The sequence below is a fragment of the Liolophura sinensis genome, chromosome 8 (assembly GCF_032854445.1).
Source record: "Liolophura sinensis isolate JHLJ2023 chromosome 8, CUHK_Ljap_v2, whole genome shotgun sequence".
Taxonomy (NCBI): domain Eukaryota; kingdom Metazoa; phylum Mollusca; class Polyplacophora; order Chitonida; family Chitonidae; genus Liolophura; species Liolophura sinensis.
Genome location: NC_088302.1, coordinates 29,160,211 through 29,166,978, shown reverse-complemented (window position 1 = coordinate 29,166,978; position 6,768 = coordinate 29,160,211).

Sequence of the window (6,768 nt, the reverse complement as noted above, 5' to 3'; positions counted from 1 at the left end):
GCATTCATAGGTGTCAAGAAAGGTATGGAATGTGTGTGGATAGCAAGATTGACTATCGATATCAAGAAAGGTAGGCCATTTGGTGTTTCCCAGCAGTGGGAAAACAAATGTATGTCACGCTGTCAGCAATGGTTGCAAATCATCATAACAAAAAAAAAATAAATAAATAAATTCCCGAGCTTTGGTTTGCTGGTTTTCAATTGGAAGTAGCTGTTCCTCGAAACATGATGCAGACTGAGGACGGAGTGCTGCAGCAGTAGGTGTCATTTGCCAACAACAACACAAAGCATGTTCATCTGATCAGGGAGTGACAGCATTCCAACCCAGTGCCTTTTGTCCCATCTCATAATGGTTTCTCCAGGATAAGGTTGCTGTCTGTCCACTCTCCAGTTAGCATTGTTCTCTTGTTGCTCGTCTTGTCTCATCCAATACCTGGTTTTCTTGTGCTGTCTATGTCTGGCGCGACCCTTGTCTTAATGTGTTCATTATACCTGTTTACGGTTGTGGTGCGGGTACTTACGAAATATTTTCACTCATGTGATCCCATTTGTTGTTTATTGGGGGTATCTCCAGCATGCCTTGTTTACATTAAAATGGAATAAAAAAATACTCTTTTAACAATAGATTTCTATGTGTTGCTTGTGTATTCCTTATTCACTAATCAAGATGACGACAGGAACTATCCCAAAGAAAGTCTGTACATGAAGGTTAACCTGTGTACATGTATTATGTACAGGGGAATATCTGAGTAACGCCCCTTTTCTTAATGTTAATGGAGCAGAGCCCCCGAAGGGGCAGAGGCTCTATTATTTTAAAGGTAAAGACCTCTAAAATCAAAGCAGATCTCACTAAATAGATCACATAAGAATTACCATTTTATAATTAGCATATCTCAAGGTATCTTTTGGTAAAAAAAAAAATGTCCTCGTACGCTATATGATCGATAAAATTCATAATTAGGGGTAATTAAGACGTTCTTGCGTGGATTCTAGTATGGCCTAGGAACTTAAGAATTGGCTTTTAAAGATCAGGATGTCAAGAGGAATGTATACAGTGAGTTTCTTCCTCGCACTCGATCGTGATTGATGGAATTAATTTTGGGGTACTTTCAACAGCACCCAAAGGGGGCGCACTTAAGAATCCCCATTTTGGAGTTTTCACACATTGTTCTGTATTATCAGTGTGTCAAAGCTTTCGTACGAGGCCTGACCGATAAACCTCTGCTAGCTCCTGGACTACATATAATATAGTGATGGCATAAGTTGTAAGCAGATACATAGATACTGTACTCACCTGAAATTTCTCTGCCATTGACATGTACAATCTCATAGGTCATACATAGTTATGGAAGCAATATAACTGCTTGGGGTATTAAAGTTTGCTAGCATAAATCAGAATTCTGGAAAAACAGTCACGGGGAAACCCATGTTTAGACTTATTTTATAACTTATTTGAATTATTTCAGTTTCAATTGCAGTCTTCATATCCTTCTATACCGAACATTCTACAACCTTGCTTGATGTGCATATTAAGGTATGCACGCGACGGTGGCCAGGGTGTCCGAACTTTGTACAGGGTGTCCGAACTTTGTACATGGTGTTCGAACTTTGTCCAGGGTGCGTGAACTTTGTTCAGCGTGTGCGAACTTTATCCAGGATGTGTTCAAAGTGGAGCAGTTTGATCGTGGGAGATATTGTGTTCACACAGTGGCTGCTACAGGATCGCTTCACCAAATAAACTACCAGGCAAAAGAAAGGTTTCACCCACTTCTTGAGCCCATAAAACAAAACAAAGTCAAATATAAGAATTAAGAAGATTGGTTTATAAACAGGAATCATTGTGAAATATTCTCTCAAAAAGGCTTTAAAATATTGGCATTCAATTGGCCACAAAACACAATGAAAGAGACAAGGGGTCAGAAGAAAAAATTACACAAATGTAAAGTTAACTGGCAAGTGCATGTAAAGTCACAGTATCCACAGAAATGAAGGACTACAGTCATCAGTAGCGAGTGTGGCCACCCTGGGCATCAATGCAAGCAAGCACACGCCTCCACATTGACGTCGTCAGTCGCTGGATGACGTCAGCAGGGATAACGTTCCATAGGTTTAACAGAGCTTGCTCAAGTTCCTGTTGGTTAGTTGGAGGAGGCACCAACTGTCTCAAACGGCGGTCAAGGTGATCCCAGAGATGCTCAATGGGTTCATGTCTGGTGAGTTGGCTGGCCAGGGCAACACGATGACGTTTGCGGTCTCGAGGTAGTCTGTAAAAATGCGGGCAGTGTGAGGTCTTGCGTTGTCGTGTTGCAAGATCGATCCTTTTGGCTGTCATTGGAGGAAAGGAACGACGACAGGTCTCAGTACCTCATCAAGGTATCGCTGGCCAGTCAGATTACCTCGCACAATAACCAGCTACGTCTTCATTTGGTCACAAATCCCTCTCCAAGCCATGACGCCTCCGCCTCCAAACGGATAAACCTCTCTTACGCAGTTTGGCGCGAGACGCTCGCCTCTTGACGTACAATACGTGCCCATCGCAATCTGCGTTGACGGTGTAAAAGGGTCAAGGCCATCCTACGGAAGGGGCGGTAAGGTCGTAAACCAGCTGAACGAAGACGACGCAGTGTTGTTCTGGGGCTGATGACATGGCCTAGTGCCGTCGCCGCTGTTGACGTCGCCGTGACGAATCGGTTTCGGAGGTGGATCTGCCGGATGTAGCGATCTTCAGCCGCAGTTGTTACCCTTGGTCTTCCCGATCTTGGTCTGTCTTGGGTCTGGCCTGTCTGCTGATAGCGTATCAACAACCTCCTGATGGTGGTTTGGCTGCAGTTGAACGTTCTTGCAATGTGACGTTGCGAGACTCCCATGGTGGACATACCGATGGCCTGGTCTCGTTGCGCTTGCGTAAGTCTTGGCATACTGTTGGTGTTTTTTCGGTCACTGAATGTCTGCTCTTTCGAGCAAGAGTATTTATGCAACATTACCGCACGTGCATCACGAGCCATGCCTCAAAAGGACGTTTTGCATGTGGTCGCAATTTCACAATTCCAATTGCTGCGTTCGTGACGGTGCGTTCTGGTAGAGGAAACGATGCAGTCATAAACCATGTCCTGCTTAGAATCAAATCTGGAACCGCGCTTTTATTTTTTTTTATGACAAAAAATACGGTGAAACCTTTCTTTTGCCTGGTAGTTTATAAAAAAGCATAAAACATAGTACAAACCGTTAATAAAGGCAAAAAGAAATAGTATGCAATGACCAGATTCTAGATATGTCACTGAAAACCTTAAAGTCAAAGAAAGCTAAAACATGAATTAAGTTTCACCGTACAGACAAATCAAAATTATTTGTAAAATGAGTTATTACAACATTCAGTGTCATAATTACAGACGGAAAAACTTCCTGTGACGTCAGAGTTTCTAAACTGTGATAGTATGGTCCATAAAGCTTACCTTAGAATTCAAACTTTTAACGCGTTTAATTCTCTTCCCAAAAATTTAAAAAAAACGAAATGAAAGCATATTTATGTTTGCCTGCTCTGCCAGAGGAGCATGTTGGTAGAATTCTGCCGCTACTCCAAGAAAATCAAACAGGACGTTGTATGGATCTACCCCGTTCAGTTAGCGAAAGTGTAGAGGCATGATGTAGAGCTATAGGTTACCAAGGTAACAGAATCCTATGATTTCACTTCCAGCCATGACAGATAAGAAATGGTGGTCATGCAAGGTTGATTTTTTGATACGTCGTGGTGAATGGCATGGTACCATGCAAAAGTTCGGTGATATATATTTTTGAAGTTAAAGTTGACAAATTAACTACATAAAAAGTGAATTCTAGAAGTTTTCCACCTCACTTGAAGAAACAGACTTATCTTTTCCATCCCGCTTTGTTTTTTTTTTTGTGGTTTTGGTATTGTCAGCAGAGCGTCTTTATGCTGTGTCAGCCCTTGCTTAGACTATATACTTCCGCAGATCTTTTTCCACATTACTTTAGTCAGGGAATTTACTAACTGGAAACAATGCAAAAGGGAGACAAGTCACTTATGGCCTGTGGAAAGCTTTATATCGAAAGCTTCCAATGTTCCACAGAAAAGAGACATGCGCTTTGTTTCACTTGACAACTCAAGATGTCAGAAAGCTTTCATCAGAGTGAGAAAGGTATGATCAGGCCAAACAACTCCAAACTTGCACAGTCCTAGTTGTACTTTCACCATGCATGCAAGCGATCAGGGTTGTATTCCAAATTCACAGTGACAGGCATATGCTACTTGATCAAAATTGGGATTATAATAGTCAGTGTTGTTCAAGTCATTGGCAAAGAACACTTGGTCTTAATTTTAAAGATATGTGTGCTCAAGAATTTTTCACCTGAATGGAAGTCTAGTTTAGGGGTGGAGGACCCCCCCCCAACTTTGTTAGATACCTCACAAGTTTTCATACAAAAAGCTGGGGCAAGATTTGAACATGCGACCTCATTGTTCAAAGATAAGAAAACTTCTACAGGCTATTTGCAAGGTTGACCCGAACCTCTCACCTCTCAATGTTGATGCCAGTCTGATCCAAATGGTCCTGTAGTCTGAACTGAGTTAATTTCGATCTTAATATAATTTTAAATAAAACCAGATCTTATGAATTAATCAGAGAGTCGTACATGGGTTTTCTCCAGCGCCCTGTCCGGTTTTCTCCCACCTTCTCAAGGCATTTTTCTGTGTTGACTGATAACATTTTACTTTTTATGAAGCCCTGCAACTGGCCATTCCAACCAAAGTAGTTTTGTCTCCAAAGTCAAATTGAAATTGAAGTTGTTACGTTCTTTACAGCGATACCGGTGCCAAGCATCAAGGCCCAAATGAATGTCAAATAAGAAAACACTATGAGTGCGTGAGTGCTTGAGGTTTAACGTCGTACTCAAGAATTTTTCAGTCATTTGACGGCGAAGGAATCCTTGGGGCGTATGCAATGTGCCTCTTTGTTGCAGGACGGATTTCTACCGCTTTAATCTAGTGCTGCTTCACTGAGACGACTTTCCGAAGGCAAGTAAGCAGCCCCGCCCGAGCCATTATACTGATTCAGGTCAGTCAATCGTTGCACTATCCCCTTCATGTTGAACGCCAAGCGTCGGAGTTACAACTTACTCTTTTAAGGTCTAAGGTGTGACTCGACCCAGATCCTGGATCTACCGCTCCCGGTCGCTCTCTACCAGCTGTGCTATCCGGACCCGGTAAAAACAGTATGCGCTAAACTAATTTGCCATCATCGGAAAAATTAAGCTTTGGCAAGCGTCTGTTTACCAACAGATACCAACAAACATAACGACAAATAGCTCGATTTAACTGCCAACGTACATGGACAACGGACGATTCAACAAATTCAACTTGCATGTACAAACTGTAACAGTATTGACAAAAACAGACAACATGAAGAAAAAGCAGGACAAAAATGAAAAATAATCAAATATGTTTGCACCCCCACACTACCAGATATCACATACAATGCGTTCAGTGCTGAAGATCACTACCGCGTCTTGCCCGTATTAGGCCTTGGCGATCACCGCACCTGGGTAAGTATGTACGTGTCAGATTGCTCGACACATGGTGTGCAATCACCCCCACTCTAGTGTCCCATCTGGTTTGCCTGCGCTCAGTTCAGTTTTGAGAGCGGGCGAGGACAGAGTGCATGCATCTAACAGGATATGTTATTAGACTATAAAGATATGACATCTTGGTCTAAATAATTCGAAGGAATAAGCGGTGTTTTATCTTGTTTTGTTTGAAAAAGATCCCCAGTCCACAGCCATGGCGTATGGTTTCGTAGTTACTTTTCTGTGCGGCATCCTAAAGTCCGTCTCTTCTTTACGGGTATGTAATATCTAGACCTGAAAAGAATCTGGAAACCACGATGCTTCTTTAACGGTTGAATTTGGCCTAATAAGAGTTACATTTTTTGGGGCTTGTCATGACTAAAGGTATATGTGTGGATAGAAATTGTTGGTATATTTGGCCATGGCTTTGGGCTTTTATTGGTGATAGCACGGTGGTATGGGGGAATGCCGTCAGGATTGTTCAAAATTACTGCTAACACGGATGGTTTGCGTGCGAACATTCAAAACTGTCCGTTGATAGCTTTGGAGTGGACGGAGAGTTGTTCATTTCTCGGTCTGAGTGACAGGCGGCCAACCTATGTGACAAGTTACCTGCAGCACATGTATAGTAATACACAGTCGCCTCTAAAGTCTTTGTTAAATGCACAGGTTTACATTTCTATTTCTGAAGTAGGGTGGTGTCATTTAAATATTTCTAGCGATAAAACTATAGATCGTAGGTCAAATCCCATCAGAAAATGCATGTCTTGGGCTACAATTTGGTAAAGTTTCACATTTTTAGCTACCGTAGTTCTTGAGTTACAGACCATTGAAATTACGTAGTTGAGAGAAGTTTTTTGACCATATCTCAAAAACTTACAAAGATAAGCAAAATCCAAAAGCAGAATGGGAATCAGCGTTGCCACGTACACAAGAATACATGAAAACATTATCAAAATTCAAAAAAAAGTAAGAATGGTAAGGAGTAGACTGGATTTGAACCCCAGGCTGCTAGGAGTGGTAGTCTAATGCCTAATAATTTCATGGTACTTGAACAAAAAAAAAGAAAACAATAATCGGAAGGAATGAACTGGATTTGAACTGGTGACTGCTATGGGCTTATGGCGGGCTATGGTGAAAGACAATGAAAAGAAAAAAAAACATTGCGCTCAAACAGCGGAGCTGGACC